The following is a 25,079-nucleotide window of genomic DNA, read 5'->3' on the forward strand; positions in this document are numbered from 1 at the left end:
CATCTCCTGTTTGACATCTAAATGCTCATTTGATGAGAGGAGACAGAGACAGACAGCGTATTTCTCCTTTTTCAATTACAATGTCTGCAAGAGGACAATGTGATATAAACAATCATCAATGCTATCCATAACAATTGCACCAGCACCATACGTGGAAGCCTTACCATAATGTAGGGCCCACCCTAAATAATGATATTACTGTGTGTCTCCTTTATACCACTATCCCCATAGCTATTACCATTACTGACAAAACAACATCACATAAAATAACAAAACACTGAAGAAAAACTGATCATGTTGCCTCATTGTGTATAAATATAGTATATCTCATCATAAATGAATAACAAGGTGGCAGAAAAAAATGTATAATGCAACAACAGCATTATGAACAAGTCTATGTAAAAATGTAATTTGAAACTAAAATGGAATCATTTCCTCTCCTCTGTGGTTGTGTTAATAGAGAGCTCTAAAAAGGCACCAAAATGGCTGCAGCACTCGGGACAGATCTGATGTCTGAACACACATTCAGAGAGGGGGGCAGACATTGGCCTTGACATTTTCACACACACACACACACACACACACACACACACACACACACACACACACACACACACACACACACACACACACACACACACACACACACACACACACACACACACACACACACACACACACACACACACACACTACAGCACTAACCCAACACAGTAGCTAAAAAGATAGCTAGCGTTTCAACTGAACACAATGCTATAGCATTACCTTTATGCTCATGAAATACAAGCAGGGCCATTGCATTGAAATGACTTTAATGATCAATGTAAATATGCAGCACATATGCTGAATGTCTCTAGATATTAAAACAATGATTTCATGACAATAGCTGTAAATGCTTCCGTGTTTACATTCACTGAATGTTTCTACTTGGACCAACAAAACAAAACACATATTTATATTAGGTACCTGTATAATGTCTCACAAAGAGCAGGATAATGTAATGACTGACAGAACAGTACCACAGTCAACTAATGCTTAGAAGTATTAGCTACATGCATTTCAAGCATCAGTGTGCATTGTGAGACACAATAAAAAATATATCAAAAATATATAATTTGCATGGTACTCATTAGCGCTCGCTAGACTAGAAAACAAATATTGCATTAAATAATGAGCTGGTCTGAGAACGCTAGAGGAAAGAAGGTAGTTAGCAACGTGTGTGTGTGAGCGTGAACGCGGTGAAAGCCCAGTGGACGGCTGCCATCAGAGGGCTAGGGAGACTGCAGCACTTAGAGGCCATTTTATTGCTTTGCTGTGGTCAAGTGAGGTGCACCGAGCTCAATTCCACCGCAACAATGGCAAAGAGGGCCGCAGAGACAAAGGGGGCTATCCCCGCTTCTTAACCCCTTCACTGCTGCCCCGACGGCCCCCTGAACAGGGGGATAACAACAACAGACCACCTCCAAGGAACCCGGAGAGAATGATAATATTACATAAATACTACACCAGCCACAATGGCTGTCAAATGCATGCATACACACACACACTGAGTCTCATCACGTGCATAGCGTACTCTAAGCCCAGGAGGTGAGATGCTAGGGATGTGAATAGCTCGGGAGCAGTCGTCGTTTCCTGAGCGTCAGACAGAAATAGTAGATGCTAGAGTCCCATCAGGCCTACCGTTGAGAGCAGGCCTCACACTCCAGGAGACTGGAGGTTAGGGAGCATAGCTGCTACCACCTCTCTCTCTCTCTCTCTCGCTCCATCCGTCTCTCTCCGTCTGTTCTCTATTTCTCTATCCGTCTCTCTTTATCTCTCCCACTCTCTCTCTCTCTCTGCCCCATAGGGGACCTGGACAGACTGCCGCACATTTGCAAGTGAATCACGCTTTTTGTTAGTTTTTTTTTTACACAGAAAAAGGGAAAGTGGGTGAGTGAGGGAGAGGGGGGCACCTCCAATCCCTACTTTCTTTTGTTCTCTCTCTAATCCTGAGGAGGATAAGCTGTGAGGTACACAGAGAGGAAGTGCAATGGGCCTGCTGGGGTCCAACACATCCCCACGACGCATTCCTGAAGCCCAGCCTAACCTAGACCCGGCCCGACCCAGCCATGAGACTGAGACTGGGACTGGGACAGCCCCACACGGCCACCTCTGCTATAGCCACTGAATCATAGTACTAACTGACTGGAAACACACAGCACTGCTAGCCTCTCAAATTAATGCTACTTCCACCTGAAAATAAAAAGAATATCCAGCAGAAATTAATATTGAGTAAAAAACATGTATTTGTTTAAAGAAATCCATTGACATCTCAAATATAGTAGCATAAACAAAACAAGAATGTACATGGATAATACCTTGGATGGATAATACCACCTGAACAAATAGACTAACACCATTAGGCAAATATATCTGGAATCTTCAAATTGTGTCATGTGAGTTAGACGTGGAGTTATGGGAGGATTGTAATGGAGGCAGGAAGGGACAGTCTGACTGTCACTGGCTCTTTCTCTGTCCTCACTCCCTCCCCGCCCGGCCCACTGACCGACAGAGGCCATCGCTGCAGCTGACAGGCTTGCATGCTCACGTGCGCGTGCGCACGCACACGCACACACACACACACACACACACACACACACACACACACACACACACACACACACACACACACACACACACACACACACACACACACACACACGCAGTCAAAGCAAATCCTGTTGCATCCTTGAGCTAGCAAGCCATAAAACAGTGAGGGCAAAATGACATCTGCTGTGGATGGACGTATGAACAGATCACTTGACTGAAATTCAGAAAAAATTCTATTCCTACTGGAACCATTTACCATAATATTCATGAATTAATCATTATAATATTCTTTATTTAAATTGACAGAAAATCCTATTTCTGCCTTTGTATATGTTGTAATTTTTTTATATATAAATATTGTTATTAAATATTAAAATAATCAAAAGAGTATAACCACATTAGAAAAAGGAATATTGTATTAATGCTGCTTGTCTCTTAAAAAATTACAGAATTATGCAATTAATCCCAAAATATGAATTAATGAAATGTCATAACACATGGCCTTTCTGGAACCTGGTGTACACAGCACACACGACACACACACCTGACACACACACACACACACACACACACACACACACACACACACACACACACACACACACTCACACACACACACACACACACACTTTCTTCGCTGGGGAGTCTCACTCCGTGAATTTTTAACAGCAGCATTTCAGTTACATAATGCACATTTGACTAGCACTGACAATAGCATAGTACTGATAGACACGGCGTAACTAACAAAACAATATGTGGACAGGAATCGCTGCATGGAGCACAAGTATACGCAGAGGAAGAAGACGACAAAGAAAGAGAGGAGGATGAAAAGAGGGTGAGCGTGTCATCGGAGTCACAGGCCAGAAGGCTCCATGCATTGTTCCATGGTTCAGTGTGGGGAGAGAAAGGCGACCTCTGTCTGTGTGTCCACCATGTTTTATGCATTCTGTCCTTTGTGATGATAAGCGCCGAGGGTGGAATGCTGGTCTCCGGGGTCCAGGAGAGGGGTGGGCGCTAGGCTGGGCCTGGCCGGGTGCGTGTATGTGTGTGTGTGTGTGTGTGTGTGGGGGGGGGGGGGGTGCAGAGATCAATTGGGCAGCCCCTGGTGTGCTCCCTGTCGCCCGGGTACGTAGCTACGTAGGCTAAATACGCAAGCTGCATGGCCCGCCTGCACAGCGGGAAGCTACAGCCAGCCGCTGCTGTCCTGAAAATGAGACACGACCTTAGCTGCTATGCCACTGCTGTCCTAGCCTCCACTAGCTGCTAACCCGCTATGCTACTGCTGTTCAGGCCTCCGCTAACCGGCTATGCTACTGCTGTCCAAGCCTCCGCATGCCGCTAACCTGCTATGCTACTACTTCTCCGGCACTCGTCTGCATCACATCACACAGCACTCGTGGACCAGTCCCTGCCAGAATACAACACCCTAGCAACATGCCTTAACACTGCTATACAACCATCACACACATCACTACACACTGATGGGGGAAATGACAGGAGCTACCAGTGCTTCTGTTTTTTCAGTGTGTGTTTTTGTAATAAAAATGTAATAATCAGAAATGATTTCTACAAATCATATCCCTAACATTAACGTTAGCGTGTACACAGTAAACAGATAATGTGCAATAGCAACGGTATTTTCTAAGGATTAGATTGCTAATTATGCTGATTGAGAAGTGTGTCTCATTTTAAACATACACACACATACTTCCACATGTGTATAGCATAGAACATCTGTATTTGTTTTCAGAAAAGTATAAATCACTCTCAATAACCATGTTTGCATTTGGATGAAAATCTGGGTGTAGCTATATGCATTCCAATAGGAGCACCAGGTGTAACTCCCAATCCGCTCAGACCAGCTAGTATTTTTACGTAGTGCTATATAAATGACAAAGGAGGCCGAGTGGCCAACGTGGAAGGCCACCTATAGCTGCTTAAACATGGAAAATATAGTGAAAAAGCGTATAGGAATTCTTACCTATAAATCCGTATCTAAACCTCTTGTCTCTCTAGCACATTAATCAGGTGAGGTGTGGGTTTTTTGGTTCCTCTCATTCTCAAGTTCAGACATATTACCAAACAAAACGCGTCTGCTTTGTTTTGTATTTTGAAGATATGTCAGCGATAATACCCAACAGCTCATGTGGTGTATATGCACAGACAGCAGTAATATTCACACGGGGGTCGCCTGCACTTTATAAGGATTACTCTGAAATTCTCTCAAATTGACGACATGACATTGCACACCTCCACCTAAAAAGGAATAACAACACAACAAAAGAGAGCAGACACACACACACACACACACACACACACACACACACACACACACACACACACACACACACACACACACACACACACACACACACACACACACACACACACACACACACACACACACACACACAGTACACACACCTTCCCAGGTGTCAATCTACGCCACAATGATTTATAGAATGTTAACACAATAACATATTGTGAAACAGCAAACCACAGAAATTCCTGCCAACTTCACTTCAAGAACATAAAAGAACGACAGCAAGAACAAGAGCTCAAAAAGAGGACAGGGAACAGGGAGGGGAAATGGACTGAAAATCAGTTCGCTGCTGGCATAGAGGAGCTCTCGTGGTGATTTGGGGCTGCTGGGAGCAGAAACCAGGTAGAGCATGCGCGCACACACACACACACACACACACACACACACACACACACACACACACACACACACACACCTAAGAATCACTGCCATCTCCTAGCCCCCTCCCCTTGCTCCCCACACCCCATGTTCCACCCCCAGCCCGCCCCTTAATGACACGGCTGACACGTATGCCACTGGCCTGGGCTGTGGTACAACTGGAAGAACAGGTCCTGGCTGTACAAGCTTGCATATTCAAAACCATAATCTGTAATCTGAGCCAGTGCTCCTGCTAAACTCATTTACACACAGCCCTACAGCAAATGGAGGAGGGAGACACTTTCTCTTTCTCTCTCCAGTGCTATCAATGGAAAACTAATCTACACAAATATATGCACATTTATACTATCCTCACCCTTACAGCAGTTCAACCCAGTGTAAAAGTAATTTCTCATAAATACAATCACAACAAAATCTAAGATTGTGATAAATAAACTAAAATAATCTAAAATAATTAACTGGTTTAAATGAATGTAATAATAATACCAAAAATATTATTAATAATAATAATAATAGTAACAATAATAATCGTTCATTTATATAATTAATAAGACATCATTACTGATGTAAATTATTGAAATATCAATGTATTAGGCATCATCGTTGGGAAAAAAATATTTTTGGGAGGAAAAAAGAAACCTTTTTGGATTTGATTTGGCAACGTGACCAACGGTTGGCGAATATATTGTGCTAGTCCATGCGTTGCCTGCCCCTTAGCGGCCTGGCGCTGGCCCAAAGTGGGCTCTCTCTGACTAGGGACATGGCAAAGAGCTTCCCTAGGGGTGCTGCCAGCTCCTGAGAGCAAGGGAGAGAGGGAGAGAGGGAGGGAGCGAGAGAGAGAGAGAGAGAGGGAGGAGGGGGCAGTAGACGACCAGGGTAACTGTCTCTCTGCCTCACGTTACCCTGTAACCAAGTCACCGCTCTCCTCTTATTTCATCACTACTAAACCCCTTATTTCTGTCCCCCTCCAATCACATGCCCAAATAGGACCTGCACACTCAGACACACCAGTAATCAAATATTGTCATGGAACCGGACATAGGGAGATAACGCAGGTAGTATCACAGGATAGACCAATAGGGCTTCATCTACAGACTATCACTGAAACAGGAACCTCAATCAAATACCTAACGTCACCAGACTACTGACTATTCACTGCTTATGATATTATAAACAAAGATCACCATAAAGAACAACATAACTGTGATACGAATGTTCTTACTCCTAGTATATTACTACTTGTAATAACAGTAATAATGTTGATAATAAACATCATACTAATAATGATGATAATTACAATTATGGAACATTTCACATTTTATCAACAGCATCAGTTACATGTCCATATCATAATTCCCGGCAGAATACATACCCTATTTTACACATAGAGTAATAGAACATTCTGCCAGATGTGCTGGCATTCATATACTGCAGGCTACGCGTTCTGTCCTATTACATGTATCCTATGGTTTAACACCATTATCTAACATTACATGGTGATAGTGAATAGTAAAGTACAACATTTAACTATGGGTAAAGACAAACTACAAGTGTACAAATTTACACAAAATATGTTTTTATGTAAATATATCTATAAAATAAATATTGTTCTATTTCAATATAAACAAACTGTGTGACTGACAATGAAAGACCTTAAAACAAAATATAGTCTTGAGATACATGCAATAAAATCCTTGTCAATAAATGGAATTAAAAATATATATGTAAATTGAGGATCATGCTTTAAGTCCCTCTCCTTCCGTCTGTCAAGGATTAACGGAACGTAATACTTTACAAAAACACAACCCTGGTCATTACTAATGAATTGGAAATCAAAGTTGAGTATTTACAATGATTTTCAGTGTGCTGTAGCTATCTATGCTGAAAACATAGTCCCTCGTGACACCTACCCAACCCACAGTCCCCTTAAGCAGAATACACTGCATGGTCAGACAGATACAGTGGTTTAGCAAATGCACATACTACACCTAAGCATAAATCTGCTATGTGATTCTAACAGAGTTCAGCACAAGGAAACCAATAACCATCTAAAACTCCCATTACACCATACCTGAGCTGGTAAATGCAGCTGACATAAATATTATACAATGGATAATTACTTTTCAAAAATATCAAAAGGCATCAAAATAATCCTAATCTGTAGTATACATATTGTAGTTGCTTTTCAAATGTTTCTACCAAAGGTTTTGATATCAAATCCAGGAGTCTTCTAAGAGCAAGTGAGATGATACCGAGGAGCGTTGCTATTTGTTTTGTAAAGGAGGAGGACAGAGAGATCCAGAGAGGAGAGAGAGGGGCGAGGGAAAGAGAGATGGCGAGAGGAGAGGGAGTCCTGGCACAGCACATGTACTACGCTATATTTTCTTCCCTATGTCACGCCTGTAATTATTGCCCAACCTACGTCTACAGAGCAGAGATACACAAAAACAGACTTACAGGCCCAAAATCTACTGCTCCAAGTTTTCCCTCCTGAAATATATAAATAATAATATAAGCAAAAAAAGAAAGAGGCAGGGGGTATTATATTCTCTCTTGCAGTAAAAAAACGTCTCCACTGCGCCTGCTAGTATATTTGTTTTCCCTCTCTCCCACTACTATCCTCTGAGTCCTGGACATACTGCTGGTCTGAGTTATCTATGCGGGAGCTACTGGCCCCTCTAGTTGGGGCAAGTCTGAAAGGTGTTAGGATCTGTTTCCCTGCCCTCTTCCCTGATTCCTTCTCCATGGCCCATGGCTATCTGACCCCTTCTATCCCTCTCCTCCCACCCCCTCCCTCATTCGCTCTCCTTCTCTTTCTGTCTTTCCCCTACTCTCTGTCTGAGTCTCCAAACCCCATTATTATACTATCCTTCATCCTACTAGAAACCCATAGAAACATTTGTATAGTGTTTCTCTCCTGTTTACCAAACTAGAAGCATGTTTTTTATCTTGCACTTGCTGACCCCCACAATCTCAGTGTTATGCTTTGTGTGACCCCTCAATGTAACCCCCCCACCCCTCTCCTTTCCCCCAGTCTCACTCTCCCACTGCCTTCCCTCGGCTGTTTGTGTAGGGCTTTTCCTTCTTTCCTTTTTATCTCTCTTGCACTCACTCAGTGACCTCTGCTCCCCTGTTTCTTGCCGTCTGACCCCCAGCCTTTCAACCTCCCCCTCTTTCTCCCCCAAACCAGCACATCCCTGCCTTGCCTTAGCTTGCAAAACGCTTTTCTTTTCCATCCCTCTGTCGCGAAAACTCGTCGGGCTGCCTCATTCTTTCACTCTTTCTTCGAGAGTCCTCCATTTCGTCCCTGTGTTCTATGTTTTCTGTACTTTTTGGGCATCTTGGCACTGCATTCTGGGTCTTAAACGTCGGGAGGTCAATAGTATTTCCGCTTTTTCCTGTCTATCCGTCCGTCTCCTGGAAGGACTAGTTATATTCTCACTCAAACCTAATCGGTCCCAGCGTCGTGTTACTAGTCGATGTATTGCTTATCAATTCAAATCTGGCCTATGTTTAGATATTTTTTGTAAAATTCTCAAGTCATATTTTTTTCTATACAATCCGTCGTGTATGATTACACTATTTCTTCTGACAGTAATGCATCCAAAGTTGATTTAGTCTCGTGTCTGGTTGTTTTAGAAAATAAATAGTTAGGTTTACTTTAGAAATCAGTAATAAGCTTGTTATTATTACGCAAGGAAGCATGTTAGGTGATAGAATAACGTTATACAATAGCTTTTGAGTTTTCATTGATAATGTTTCCTTTTTGTAGGCCTATCTAGTAGAATGTTAGTTATTTGTTATGAAGGTAAAGTATATCCAGTGGGAAGGAAATGTTACATTATTGCTCTTACTTATTCCATAAAAATCCATACGAGCTGTCATCTGTCTCGTCGGACAGCCAACCTATTCTGTAAATCCCTTTCTCTGCTCGCATCACCATTCTATTCTTTCCATGCAACCCGCAGCTCAACTCTGTGCCTCGGCTATGGGCTCTCCCGTACCCGAGGTCTTACTGATCCGCTCTTGTCATGAAACACACTAGACTTACAAAACACACACACACACATAGGCCTACCGATCGATTTGCATGTGACTCCGTCAGGGAATCAGCAAGAATCGACTTTAACATCGCTTCAAAGAAGCAAACAGGAATGAAAAATAAAAGAAAATGATGGACAAAGTGGGGAGAGTGAAAAGTAGAGGAATTGAGATGTAAAGCGGGGCGGAGGGAAATACACATGTAAGAAACGAATCGGAAAGTGAAAATGTTGCTTAACATAAAGGATTTTATCAACCCGTGATGGTGCTGAAAACAGCGGACAGACCAAGTGGCATATCTGTCAAAATAAGAACGCAGGCGGTGTTTCTCTTTCGCGGGACGTACACGGACCCACAAGCTGGACTAATGTGCTCTTTTCCTGGCTACGCTCATGTGCAGCTCCCGCTACCCTCCGTAGGCTGAATGTAACACTTTCACATCGTAATCGTCCTCAAAATATGTTTCTTGACACCAATAAGACTTCTCTATCTTTCCTGATTCCATCGAAAAGCACAAATGTGCTTTTAAATTCATGTTTTTTGTGGTCTACTGCTTGGAGAGGAATCGCTGTCTTGACCATTTATTTTCTTCCAGTCATGAGGAGAACGAGGACGAACGCAGATGTAAACACAGGTAATGATACGAATGAAACCGAGAATAAACAAAACTACTTGCATGAATATAACTTGTGATCGCCTGTCATTTCTCAGAATGTGAGAATAGTGAAGATCGGTGCGTATCTGGATAATAGGAGAAACCTTCGGTTAGCCCACTACCAAAAGTGAAAAGAATCGAATCGTAGAAACATCGAGAGAGGAAAAGAGAGAAACGCAAAGTTGTAACTTACAATTTTTCGCTGCCGCTTTGTGATCCTTGCTTTTTAATCCAGTATTGAGACGATTCGGCTAAAGATCCCATCAAGGCAGTCCCTTTTGGTCAGTTTGCGTTTAGGATGGCAAAAGAAAGATCATTGTTGTTGCGGAGTGTAAAAAAACCAAGTATTAGTTGTATAGGGCAATATAAAAATAATTTGAATGCAAAGCAGGCGATGAGTCTTGTGTTAGAGGGAGCGAGGAAGAGGTGAAAGTGAGATCTGATGATTGAAAAGAAAAAAACTCTTTGGATCTTTATTCCTGCTAATTAGTTTCCTGCAAAAAATGGCTGTGATTAATTCAGTGCGCATGTGCTTCATTACACAGGCACGACGGGAAGGGCTAATTAGCCACCTTCTGGATCAATAAGATTCAGCAAAGGAGAGAGCTAGGGAGAGAGAGAGGAAGGGAGGGAGAAAGAGGAGGGAGGGAGGGATGGATGGATAGATGGAAGAAGAAAAAGAGGAAAGTAATGATCAGGAATTGAAAATATGGAATTAAGTACAGCGGAAAGTAAGAGTTTGATTAGAAGGAAGACAGTGAAAGTTAATACTGGAGTCGACGCCACAGCCGCGGCAAAGCACGCAATACCCCGCACTTCGCTGCATTTTGCCCATTCTTTTTAGTTTTTTAACATTAGGCTATAACGCATTTATATTTCTTATTATTAACATATTTATATAAAAACACAGTAATAGCCTGTATTCATTGTTACATTTTCCTACATTGTCACTTGTGTTAGTAGTGAGATTAGATGCAATCTGAGACAGCAGTGCTGACTGCAGGAGTTTGAGATACTTTTTTAATGTATTTATACAACTTATAGACACAAGTCAATATTTTTATGATAGGCTACAGTTGGACAGTACGGGAAAACAAGCAACCAAGACATAAAGCGTTATGCATAAGGAAACTTTGACAAGATATGCACATATTTGCTATAGACAACTAAATAGCTTGTTATTTCATTTTGTTTTGTAAATGAATGCCTAGTCTCATGATGATATATATCTAACGTGTGGGATACGACAGCATGCCACTTAAACTAGAATGCACATTCCAAGCGACTGAATCACACCTATGACAATACAAATTAACCATTTATTTACATATTTGCAAACGTAATAAGCTATTTAAACATGATACGTGCATTTTAAGCACAAAACGAGACGCAATAGCTCTCCTTGCATGCCTTAGAGTTGCAAAAGCTTACAACAAGCGGGTATAACACTACTTCTAATGATGTGCAAAGTTTAAAAAGCCTTATTCCACACTATCAAGTGTAGGGATCACTACTTTTATATGTCTACACATATATAATTTGAGCTAAGATGCACCTGATAAGTCTGCCTTGGCCTCACTGTAAAATACCGATAAGTTCTGTAACTGTAGTTGCATGCATGTGTAATAACCTACTTCTGGATACAAACATAAATCCTTTTCGTGAGAATGTGGAATCCTTTCATGAAAAACGGAGATTTGTCTCGATAAAATATGCTTTGTCCCAGGATAGTAGTGAGAGGGAGATAGTGAGATGAGAGACCTGAGGGGATTGGAGACTATAAAGTCTACTGTCAGTGTAAAACAATAGTTTACAAATGGCACTTGATAACACCAATTTAATACAAAACTAAATCAATTTGGAGATATGTTACAATACCTCGACAGCATATCGGCGATGTATTTAAAATAGTTACAGAATTTAAGTTGAAGTTGTGAAAAGCATAGACTCCAACTTCCTGTGTGTGTCTATGGTATGAATATAGCCCACGTCCAGTCCACTAGTTTTGAGTAGCTAGCCTCTGTGTGTGATATTTGCCACGAAGCTAACGCATTGAATTCTGCATTTTATGATGTTTATATGTATTTGAGTAGGCCTATGTATAGAATATGTATACAACAAACACTCAAGCAGCAGATGAGGCTACTGACAGTAAGAAATGAATTGAGGGAGTTTGCATTGCATTATTCTCATATCTCATATGCCTATGCAGGTCAATACAGGTAGAATATATTGGATTGAATTCTGTCATACTCAATACAATTTCTTAAGTGTCCTAATCCTATACTCTGTAGGCCTAATGATTTTCACCTGTTATTACAAATTATAGCAATTTATCTAATCATCTCATTGCGCTTGATATTTCACTTCCAAGTGGTTTTTGTGAATGACTTTCTTATAGTGGTTAAATGTTTGACTATGAGTGTATGATTTCAATCAAACAGTTATCTGAAAACAAGCATAATTGGCATTACTCAAGTCATATCCGTGCATTTAGAAATTATTCCTGATAAATGTAGAAACTTCCAAACGACTGCGTTCAAAGAGGTGACATTTGATCAATACTAACAACTGTAGTATAGATCGGTGAGGTTATCCACAGGTTTGCCTTTTCCCCTTCACTTTCCCCCAAAACAGTTCGCCTCTTATAAAGATGGTCACTTACTTCCTCTTGGTTTCCCCCACATGGAAATATTGTATTCTAGAAATCAACCTTTGAGCTTGTCCCACTGCCTTTTGTCATGATAATTCTATTGTTGATTCTCTTTAAAGGAATTGACAATCCCTCACTTTCTGTTCTAACAGCTCCAAGCGGCCCTGATTCGCACAAATAAAACTAACCCGCTTCATTTCATTGATTAGGCTACATAATGTTTATTGGAGTAACATGAATCTGAATCACAGTCTATTCATTTTTTTTTTATGAAGAAGTGCACGTTTAAGTTGACATAATATGTAGATTGTACAAAACACATAGGCCTATCTTATTTTTCTCCTTGACGTAATTTGTGAGATTCCAAACGCAGCTGTAATTCTAGTTCTAGGCTACTTCGATGATTTTATACGGGAATAAACGCACATAAATATAACCTTAACTAAGAGTAATCTTAAATGAAAAGGTAATGTCTATATTTTAGCGTTTTTTCTTCATGATATTATAGCCTACCTAAACGGCCACATACATGTAAGTGATTTTATAATGAACACATAATACTATTTAGATTCAAATAAGCATGTCAAAAATCATTTTTTAGATGTTTTAGTCTGAATGCTCATGTTGCATGCCTATTAAAATCTTCATTTGTGTCTTGCTCTGATGTACGGTGAACATTAGGGATGACAATCAAAATGGGGAGCCTCACGTTCAATATGAGCTCGTGCAGGTATGACAGATCTCAGAGCCATCTACGTATTAGGGAAAAATCCTTACTTTGTACTCCACAGCTATGCACTTGCTTAACTATTAGGACCAAAAAGAGACAACGCCTGATGCAAACAATAGCGCGCGCGCGCGTGTGTGTGTGCTTATGTATGTATGTGTGTGTGTGTGTGTGTGTGCGCGCGCGCGCGCGTGCATGCATGCGTGTGCCAAAGCCAATATTTGCAATGTTGGAAGATTTTGCACCCATATTTGAGGCCACATATTTGATAGACCAATCGGGAATGTATCGACACAGAATCTTAGCACGGAGGCCTGCCTTGCATGTCACCTGTACCAAAACCATGATGACCAAGTGTGCCAAACTGAGATGCTGATTTAGCTGTGTGAGAGGCAGACTGAAAGGATTTGCGATGTGTCTACTCTCTCGGGAAAGGGAGATTGTAAAAATGAATGGGTAGAAAATAGAGTGCGAGAGGAGTTCGAGGGCCAGTGAGATAATAAAGAGCCTTGTGTGATTGGGGCTGGTGAGAGACATAGCCTATCAGAGCCAGTCTATCGCTCTAGCAAGCCGAACAATGCCAATCTTAGTTCACAGTTTATGTTTAACTAACGATCATTAATACCGTATAGATCTGACTCGATAGGATAACTCACGTTTATGAATATACAGCCCAATTAGTACGAGTCCCCGCAAAAAAAATGTGACAGAGACTTTGTGTTGGGTGAATTACGACAACTGTCCACGTGCTAACCTCATAGGCCTACATCGATGAGTGGCATAGCAAATTCACCACAGCCTGTATGACAGCCCGTGGATATGACAAAGAAAAGCTGAAGTAGCTTAATATGCTTACTCCATTATTTGGGTCGCATGAAAATACTTGACCATCACAGAGCTGCAGGAAACAAAACAATATATTTAAACACTAATGTATGGACCCTTAATCTTGTGTAACATGGTTGTAGTTTGGAATAATATGTTGCTATTCTACATTTACTGACGTTAAGTGATTGTATTCATTTCTATTTCAGAATATGTATGAGTAGGTCCTACTGTATGTGTGTGTGTGTGTGTGTGTGTGTGTGTGTGTGGTGTGTTACTTTATCTTAACCTCATGCACCGCGCGTGCCATCCCAGGATAACAAAGCACAAAAGGGAGCACAGAGGAAATGAGAACGGGGTGAAAGCATTTACAGATAAAAGCTGCTGTCTGGAATAGCTCTGTAACTTTATAAAGGGATAATGAACATTTTAGTCCGGAGGATTTGGGGATTTGGGCTATTATATTAACATATGAGGCACGCAAGTCCAGGTTTCCTATATTTAGGTAAATAGAAGAGAAGAGGGCATAGCACATTCTTCAACACTAAAACAGTTTTCCAAGAAAACGTTCATCTTGTAACATTGTTTTCACCTCACCACTGAATGACACTAACATGCTGGAATAAACAAGTTTGATTAACAGATTAAATAATTAGTCAAATAAAAAAAGTGACCTCTGGATAAATGTGCCTTTGAAAATGTGGAGAGGCAAAGTTAAATGCTGTTGCATATGTTTCTTCTAAAACAAACGGAGTATTCTTCAAAGGTTTAGTCAGTAAGCAGCAACGTGCTTTTGTCCGGCCCTGCTGCGCCTGGGATGGATGGGGCATTACATGCTACCAGGTGCAATGGGAGCGCCCTCTTATGTTCACTCTGACCACCGGGATCAAGGAGCACATGAACCTGCCTCACCAGAGTCATGTGCCTCTCAGAAAGATAATCATCCCTGGTGCCCACCTGTGCGCCACCGCGCCAGCCCATGCTATCAGACTGCGATAGTGTCTTTAGCTATTTACATATGGCCAACATGCAAATCACCAGATACAGTCCACCGCCCAAAGGAGATGTGCAAAGGACAAGACCCATACAGGCAACTCTAGAGATGTTAGTTTAAATGAACAATATAGCTCATTCATCAGTGTTTACTGGTATCTAAAGCCATCTCTGCAGTGTATTTGCATACGAGTATTCAGTGGTGGGAAAAAATAGTTTTGAGAAAAAATAAATAAATCAGTGAATAGAGATATAGATGTTCAACCCATCATATCAAAATAGGTTATAGTCTTGCTTTACAGCAGTTTTATAGTGTATAGCTATTTCTTTAGGATAATATTTAACTAGTCAACTCAATGTGATTACATTTTATTTGCTAGTTAGTGATGCCATGCATTGTAATAAAATAAGAATATTAATTAATATAATTATCATTTTATTTGAGGTTATATCGTAATAAGACCTCATTCGGGACCTAATTCAGATGTGTATGTATTTTATGTATTTTTTAAGATTAGAGTGAAGGGTTCCCCTATCCCCTATGTATAAGGGTGTCTTACACACAAGTGAAGATGAATATATTACAATTTAGTCATTATTTAAACATGTGTTCCTTATGAATGCACTACAGCGACCGAATCTTTACCGAAGCGTTTTACGTAGGCCTGGAGGTTATTTTGCATTGAACTGTTAACCCTGGAGTAAGATCTGCCGTAGCCTGATGTTTGCTAAACTGTGATGCATGATGATTATTTCATCCGTTAGTTCACAATCCCCTCTTCTTCTCTCCAAAGACTATTATCTTTGTCACACGCAGCATATACATTTAAGACACACAAAATGCATCTTTTGCATGATATTTTGCATGCCCTGCGTACCGTTTTGTATCAAAAGGCGTCCTGTTGTAAATAATCTTATAGCAAACCCACTTCATCTATTTATTGTATCGTAACTGTGTTTGGACAAAATCATTTTGAGAACATTTTTTTTTCTTTGAACTATGCAGGGCATAGAAAGGAATATATATTTTTTAAATATGCTCAACATCAGGCGACCAACCTTGACCTATTGTTGTTCATTTTCTGTCCACCCAGGTGTCATCGTACGGTCTTCGTAAGGGCATTTCATTTCTACGTGTGGGCATATAGGCCTATGTCATTTTACTGTTTTCAAATAAACATTATTTCCCAATTTGCGCTACTTAGATAGGGTGGACAAGTACCAGACTAATATATGTTAATTACAAAACTCTACATTTTATTACTTAATTCGAACTTAATTTGTTTGAAAAGTTGCGAAACCTGTTTGTTTGTGTATTATGTGCATACTCCACTCACATTTCCATTGCTGATTAATCATTCGAAATTGCTATTCAAATCGTTAATTTTTTTTGCAGAGAAAAACACTTCATGGTTTGATTGAAATGAAGGATTGTAATATTCACCACATATTCACAAACGAGACGATTTCGATCTCAAAAACATCCATTCTATGCATTTGTAATTGTTTTTGTCTGTTACATGAATGTATTGTGTAAACGAAAATCAAAGGCAAATAAAAATATATATTTTTGTCTCTAGTATTAAGTTTTGTTTGAGTAAATGAAAACAACAAACCATCAACGTCAGAAAGTGGGGACAACACGGACATCGGTTGTGTGGATGCTAACTGAACTGGGAGGAGGACGTCCTGTTTGTTGTGATGACCATGATTTAGAGATAGTGACGTTGGAGGGTAAATATGACTACCGCCCGTCTGGTCACTCTGTCTCATTCACATTAAAAATAAGGAATATTCATTAATCTGGCTCTATTCTTAGATACTACTGTACTGCGCTGTTGGAGCTAGGAACACAAGCATTTCGCTACACCCGCAATAACATCTGCTAAATATGTGTATGTGACCAATACAATTTGATTTGATTACTTGTGTCCTCCTGCTACCAACTCACTATACCTCTTCAGAATGTGCATTATTATTTTAATTCGAATGTTGTATTCGTTGTTGGTGAGTGGATGTAGGATGCTACATGTTTTATTGCTAATGTCGATTTTAGAAATGTGCATTTCAGAAAACGAAGGTCAGCAACGGGGGCATATGCAACATGTAACGTGTGTGTGTGCGCGCACACGCGCGTGTCTGTGCCGCCTTACCGGGTAGGTTTGCTACTACCGTATAATCCTGATTTTTTTTGTAATCAACTAATAATGTCCATTAAAATATGAAACATCACAGCTTGATTTCCTTCGTTTATTATTAAAGTTGGTTCTATTCTGCATTTTGTTTTGTCTGTACACGTACACAATCCTCTGTTCCAACGTCAATATAATGTGTTGAGAAACTATAAGTGATGCAAGGGGACAATATTCGTCTCTGTGCAGTAAAGTAGTACAGATGTCTTCCCATCACCCGTGAAAAACAAGACACACATGTATTTCAACCTGCCTGGAGCGAGCCTCGGTCCATCCAAGCAGCCTCATCATCCCTTATCACTGTCTGTCTGTGCTTCAACCATTTCATCTCTCTTCAGGTAAGAAAATTATTTTCAAAAACGACATTTTAAACCAATTAGTTTCCATAGACACTGTGATGAATACACTGGTGAAGTAAACAATTCAACCAAGAGACCGGCGCACAGTTACAAATTACGGACTTTTCAATCAAAATCAAATGAACGCTCTAACAACAATTTGATTGTCTTAGTTGCATTGCAGTGTCGATATACAAAGTTGGCCAATGCTACAAAATCAAGTCAATAATTGTATAAATGCGTGGAGTACAACCAAGATCACAGTGACGGTATAATTCACAGGCCTTCTGCACAACTCCATAGTTCCGGTTACGCGTAGGCTAAAACAGGCCTAGCGCATACATTTCAGGTCTACGGGGACATATAGAATAATGGACAAAACCTGAGAGCTGCTGTCAAGTGCTCATGGTGACAGACAGAGCCATGACGCATGGGCTTTGCGCGCTCTAGAGAGGAGAGGGGAGAGAACCGGGCGTCTCCAAAGACCAGGGCAGAGGGCTCCCAAATCAGAGCCACATGACCACTATACTGCACTGTGAATGAGAGGGAATATAACTACTGCAGAAAAGAATAACGCATGTCCACCCTTAAATTATCAACCTAAAAGGAAACATTACATCGACGCAGAATATTGTGCCTGGTTTGGCTTTGCGCTAACACATTCTAGGCCTAAATGGAGAGTCATTTTCTCCGAGATGCTGCCAAGGAAAGCCCCCAAATCGCACACGATGAAAGATGACAGGTGGAAGCAGACACAGAAGGGCAACCGAGATCTAGGATATAGCCAAGGGTCACCATCTAAATCCTGTGCCTCTGGATGCTTCTCTTTCAGCTGACATATATGGCTGACTTATGTGCCAAGCTATGGTCATGAAATCATTTCATCCACGCATGAACGCTTTCTTGAATTTGCCGTCAGGAAATCCTGCCTTTTCTACAACCCAAATACCAACAAAAGAACCACAAATACCTAAGCTGAAATGACAAAAATACAAATGTATGACTGATTTGTTGATAAACATTCGATATGGAAATGAAGGCTTATTTACTGATTACATTGAATAAAGTATATGTTTTCATTCTCTTCAGATGTCATAATATCAAGGTAGAAAAATGAATCACATTACGCAATACTATTATAACTCTTATTGCCTATTGATTATTGAGCATCAACATTTGTCTTTGAATGAGAACAAACTAACAATTTCAATAGGCTATCATAGTTTGCCAGCAATCGTTAAGAATTTGAAATCCCCAAGTGTGTAACCGACAGGTATACCTACTACATTCCAGGTAATAGTAATTATGCATGGTAACAACGCCCTAATTAGGGAAACATGCATTGGCGATTAAGTCATGTGCATCAAAGGGCACACGTTGAGAATAACCTTTGATTTCCTTATTAAGTTAGAGCTCATCAAATTAAAGTTAATCTAATTTAAATCAGAAGGACTATGGTGAAGATAGTGATGATGGTCTTAATGCAAATGACGACATTGATGATGATGATACTAATATGTCAGTGATTTGTAAATTAGTGAAATATTTTAATATCATCCAGTTTTATTTTGTTTCCCCTGCCTGAAATATCACAGCTTCTTATTTAAATGGCTTCTTGTTCACTTATCTAAACATAAAACGAAATATTCAATGAGACCGCATGCATCTTCAATTGTTAATTGAAAATAAAAAAGCTTATTTTCATTGTAAAAAAAAAAAGTGTGGTCAGTGAAAGGATAGCGTTCAAGGGAAGTGGAATGATCATTCAATCTGAGCCTACTGTACAATTGACATTGGCATGCACTACACATTAACACGCACGTACGCACACACACGCAGCGGACTGTCCTTGATCTGTATGAACCAACGGTGAAACAACTGAAACACAAACTCCTCTCTGCCCCTCTAAAACTTCCTGAAGTGCAGCCTGTCAGCCATAGCCTGAGCAGTGGAGCCATGTGGACTGGGAGTAATTGCAGGTGACCACGGTGACTATCTCTGAATTATGGGACGCTTAACCCCGCATGGAAGGTGATCCCCACCTATGTTTGGAGAGGGGGGGGGGGGGGGACCGAACGCTGAGCGTCCCTTGTCAGCGGCATGCCTGTGGCCCTAGAGAGGCGGGGCCTAGTTTGCCTTTGGGGTCCCGGGGCCAATAAACGCAAGTGATTAGTGAGGCCATTCCCTGGCTAGGTGTGAGCTTGTTAACGCAATTAAAGGCAGAGGTGTTTACCTTGGCACTACATTAACACTATAGGAGGGGTGGGGTCAGACCCTACCAGGGACAACACACATGCCCACCTAACAAGTACATTTTAGTCATTTAGCAGACACTCTTATACAGAGCAACTTACATTAGTGAGTGGATACATTATCATACTGGTCCCCCGTGGGAATCGAACCCACAACTCTGGCGATGCAAGCGCCATGCTCTACCAACTGAGTCACACGGGACCCTCTAGGTAATACAACATTTCTACAGTTTATTCAGTCAGGATTTGAAAGGGTACTTAAGGCATCGGCCTGAATCTGGTGTCTGTACGTGACCTGTCCGATTTATTAGTTTCATTTTAATGTGATTAAATCCACATTATTTTGATGCATATCTACACAGTAAAATAGGACACATTAACAACAAAAAACAATGTGTGGCATGTAAAAGGTAATCTCCTCCCTGTGGTCAACTGACAGGCAGCTTTGTGACATTCCCCTCATTGCTTAGAGGATGAAACATGTGCACTTGTTTAACTCCAATGACTCCAATGATCACAGGACGATTACTGGCCTGTCTTGAACTTGACTTAAACACTTGAACTTGAAATCATTAGATGTCTACTATTTAAATGGTTTAATTCTGTGTCCTGAAATGTAATAATACTATTAGGTTAGGCTCTTGGTATAATAGTGAGAATGTGCACACTATGTTCTCTACTAAACGTACACAGAACACAGCAGTCTGAACCATGCTGGGTTCAACTGGAACATACAGATAGATTAACTCCATCTGTTCTCTTTCAACATCCACATGTAATATCAAGCATGCAAATAAAAGTGGGATAATCTGTGTTGTGATGGTTTTTTGTGTTTTGTGTGTTTTATGATATGTGCAAATACATTTCTGGGAAAAAAGGAGCAACAGAGATAGAGGGGAATTGCTTTTAACATATTCTGTTTAGAATTGTAAATGTGTTGTATAGGCCCTGCTGTCCAATTACATATATCTTTCATGTATGAAATCATGCATGTCTTTTTTTTACCGGGAGGCCAAAGAGGGCCGGCACAAAGGGAGCAACCCTGACTGCAGAGCAGAGCAGTGTGGAGCAGCAGCCCACATGCACAACAGAGCAGGGCCTGGTGTGGTGGGAGCTAGGAGCCCTGGGCTAGGAGCACAGCTCCATCAGCAGCACACAGGCCAGGGAGGAGAGGTGGTGGAGGGGGGCGAGGGGGGGGGGAGTTATCCCCCCTGACTGGAGCCTTCTCCGCCTCTGACTCCTGCTGCATTATCTTTGTCCTATTGTGAACCAGCTGACCCTTCAGGCCCCACAACGCAACGGGCTGCTCACAAAATACATTTCAGATCACGTCCTTAATTAGCTCCACAAAGATGGATATTGTCTCTCCTAATGCTTAGAAGTGTTTTATTTTCCACACACTCACACAAATAAAAAAACATGTAACCCTGAAAGACTCATAAGAAAGCTCAAAATGAGATCTGTTAGGTTACTTATCTTTCCCTCTCATTTTCTCTTTCTTTCACAAATGATGGCTCGCTGCAGTGTACTTATAATTTGCGGTGACCTAAATTTTGCAAAATGACTTTGAACTTTTCAAACAAAGGCCCTCAGCTCAGCAGAGGCTGGCTGATAGTGATCCTCTCCTGCATCCTGCACGCCGCTTTGTCTGCCATGTTTTCTTTTTATTTACTTAATTCTATAAACACCATTTACTTTCAATCAGGATTATTGAGAGCAGAAAATAACCAAATTCACAGTAGCTGAAGAGCTAGTATGTCTTTGCTGTTTTGTCTATTGTGTTGAAGAAACCCTTCCAGCTTTGCAATACAGGTATACAGTGTATGTGCTTCAGTATTTGAAATGTGCTTCAGTAGCTCTGATTCCATGACATAATAACAAAGAGTGAATGCAAAAATACCAAATGTTCTCCTAAATCATGCAGATTTTCTAATCACATAGTGATTTAACATAATCCATGTAAAGTGGGATTTAGTGTTTACCACCGACTAGATATGGTTGCACGATGCCATTGGGAACTCATATTATGTGTAACTAATATGCTATTGCAAAATAGCGCTGTGAAATATATGAGTACAAAATACTATTGATGACAGGTAAGGTGATAATTAGGTTGTGAATCAAGAAGAGTAAAAGTTAAATGACACCTCCATTAGTCTGACCGTGTTCATATGGTATCAGATCCCAGTAAAGCATCACTGTATCTCCTTCATCTGTGCAGCTAGGTAGCTGTGCCAGTAGCAGATTGAAACCCAGCCCAGATCCATCTCTCCCAGAGTCACTCTGTATGGAAATACAGACCTCTGAACCTATGCGCCTCACAGCGCAAACATGCATGTCCACATTCCCTGCACACATACATACTGAAAAGCTTACACACACATGCATGTGAACACCCACCCACCCTTGGCTTTACTAATGACCAGAGATGACATTTCATCTGCTGGAAAATGCTTTTTCACCCATAATGAACTGAAAAGCACCCGTGTCTTGGGACTGTCAATCCCCTTTACTTAAAACACCAGAAAAAAGCCTCCTGCTACAACATGAATGTGTGTATTTGTGTGCCTTCAAAATAATATATGTACGTGTGTATATGTTCAAACAAACGTTTATGTGTGCATATACAGTACCAGTCAAAAGTTTGGACACCACTACTCATTCAAGGGTTTTTCTTTATTTTTACTATTTTCTACAGTGTATAATAATAGTGAAGACATCAACGCTTTGAAATAACACATATGGAATCATATAGTAACGGAAAAAATGGTTAAACAAATCACAATATATTTTATATTTGAGATTCTTCAAAGTAGCCACCCTTTGCCTTGACGACAGCTTTGCACACTCCTGGCATTCTCTCAACCAGCTTAACCTGGAATGCTTTCCAACAGTCTTGAAGGAGTTCCCACATATGCTGAGTACTTGTTGGCTGCTTTTCCTTCACTCTGCGGTCCACCTCATCCCAAACCATCCCAACTGGGTTGAGGTCGGGTGATTGTGGAGGCCAGGTCATCTGATGCAGCACTCTATCACCCTCATTCTTGGTCAAATAGCCCTTACACAACCTGGAGGTGTGTTGGGTCATTGTCCTGTTGAAAAACAAATGATAGTCCCAGATGGGATGGCGTATCGCTGCAGAATCCTGTAGTAGCCATGCTTGTTAAGTGTGCCTTGAATTCTAAATAAATCACTGTCAGTGTCAACAGCAAAGCACCCCCACACCATCACACCTCTTCCTCCATGCTTCACGGTGGGAACTACACAGGCGGAGATCCTCTGTTCACCTACTCTGCGTCTCACAAAGACAAGGCGATTGGAACCAAAAATCGCAAATTTGGACTCATCAGACCAAAGGACAGATTTCCACCGGTCTAATGTCCATTGCGCGTGTTTCTTGGCCCAAGCAAATCTTTTCTTCTTATTGGTGTCATTTAGTAGTGGTTTCTTTGCAGCAATTCGACCATGAAGGCCTGATTCACACAGTCTCCTCTGAACAGTTGATGTTGATATGTGTCTTACTTAAACTCTGTGAAGCATTTATTTGGGCTGCAATATCTGAGGCTGGTAATTCTAATGAACTTATCCTCTGCAGCAGAGGTAACTCTGGGTCTTCCTTTCCTGTGGCGGTCCTCATGAGAGCCAGTTTCATCATAGGGCTTGAGGGTTTTTGCGACTGCATTTGAAGAAACTAAAAGTTCTTGAAATTTCCCGGATTGAATGACCTTCATGTCTTAAAGTAATGATGGACTGTCATTTCTCTTTGCTTATTTGAGCTGTCTTTTACCAAATAGGACTATCTTCTGTATACCACCCCTACCTTGTCACAACACAACTGATTGGCTCAAACGCATTAAGAAGGAAAGAAAGTTCACAAGTTAACTTTTAACAAGGCACACCTGTTAATTGAAATGCATTCCAGGTGACTGTCTCATGAAGCTGGTTGAGAGAATGCGAAGAGTGTGCAAAGCTGTCATTAAGACAAAGGGTGGCTACTTTGAAGAATCTCAAGTATAAAATATATTTTGATTTGTTAAACACTTTTTTGGTTACTATATGATTCCATATGTTATTTTATAGTTTTGATGTCTTCTCTATTATTCTACAATGTAGAAAATAGTCAAAATAAAGAAAAACCCTTGAATGAGTAGGTGTGTCCAAACTTTTGACTGGTACTGTAGGTACGAGAGCGTGTGTGTGTTTGATGAGCTTTCCCTGTCCTCCACCTGTCACCCTGGCAGAGTGGCCAGGGTGACAGCAGCTCTGCTCTCTGTGGTCAGTGCCTGCAGGGGGTCAGTAAAGAGCTCAGGGTGAGCATCTATCAATCAAACAACGTCCACATATTCAGAGCCTCTAATCCGAGGGGAACAAACAGGAGAGCAGAGCATGAAAGCAGGCCGTTTATCAGCAGCCTTTCCTACATGCTGCCTCCTAGGGGGAGCAGACTATGTGAGGGGCTGGGGGGCTGCTGGGAGGCGGCTGGGGGACTGGCCAGCTTCAAAGTCCAGAAGGAGTTAAAGGGCTTAGGGCCCGGTCAGCAGGAGCAGGGGGACTTCACAGCCTTACCTGATGGGGTGTTTGGTTGGAGTCGCCGCCGCACGGAATCCTCTCTGACTGCGTCCCGCTTTTCAAGTGTCTGTTTGAAGCCGTCAGGCAGAAAGGTCACGCCCTCTCGGTCACAGCAGGTTGGTTGGTGGTGCGCTGGTGGATGGATGGCCACAGGCTATTGCTAACGTTCAGACTTTGTATTCTTTCTTAGTGTATTCAAAAATAATAAAGCTATAATGTAAAGCTATAGGATCCGGTGCCTGGGCACCTTGATAAGTTTGGTGATGTACTCCTAAAAAATCCAGGTATTTCCAGGGTTTTCCAAAGCTATTGGGTTGGGAATACAAGATTCCCGTGTCACAACAGACACAGACTGCCTATCAGGATGACAGTGATCCAGACTGCCTATCAGGATGACAGTGATCCAGACTGCCTATCAGGATGACAGTGATCCAGACGGCCTATCAGGATGACAGTGATCCAGACGGCCTATCAGGATGACAGTGATCCAGACTGCCTATCAGGATGACAGTGATCCAGACTGCCTATCAGGATGACAGTGATC

General features: G+C 41.2%; 1 protein-coding gene across 6 annotated transcripts in view; it reads right to left on the reverse strand.

The window, feature by feature from the left end:
- The window catches only part of LOC106587324 (zinc finger homeobox protein 3), a 328,380-nt gene that overhangs the window by 167,208 nt on the left and 136,093 nt on the right, over nucleotides 1–25,079 (reverse strand). For 4 of the 6 annotated variants that reach the window (XM_045709041.2, XM_045709040.2, XM_045709039.2 and 1 more), the window contains exon 1: nucleotides 10,180–10,477. The exons of the other annotated variants lie outside the window; for them this stretch is intronic. The gene's annotated coding sequence lies outside the window, so the exon portion shown is untranslated. Of the gene's footprint in view, nucleotides 1–10,179; nucleotides 10,478–25,079 lie in introns of those variants that run through there. 6 annotated transcript variants of the gene reach the window in all.

Source organism: Salmo salar, chromosome 26 (genome assembly GCF_965601325.2).
Source record: "Salmo salar chromosome 26, fSalSal1, whole genome shotgun sequence".
Taxonomy (NCBI): Eukaryota; Metazoa; Chordata; class Actinopteri; order Salmoniformes; family Salmonidae; genus Salmo; species Salmo salar.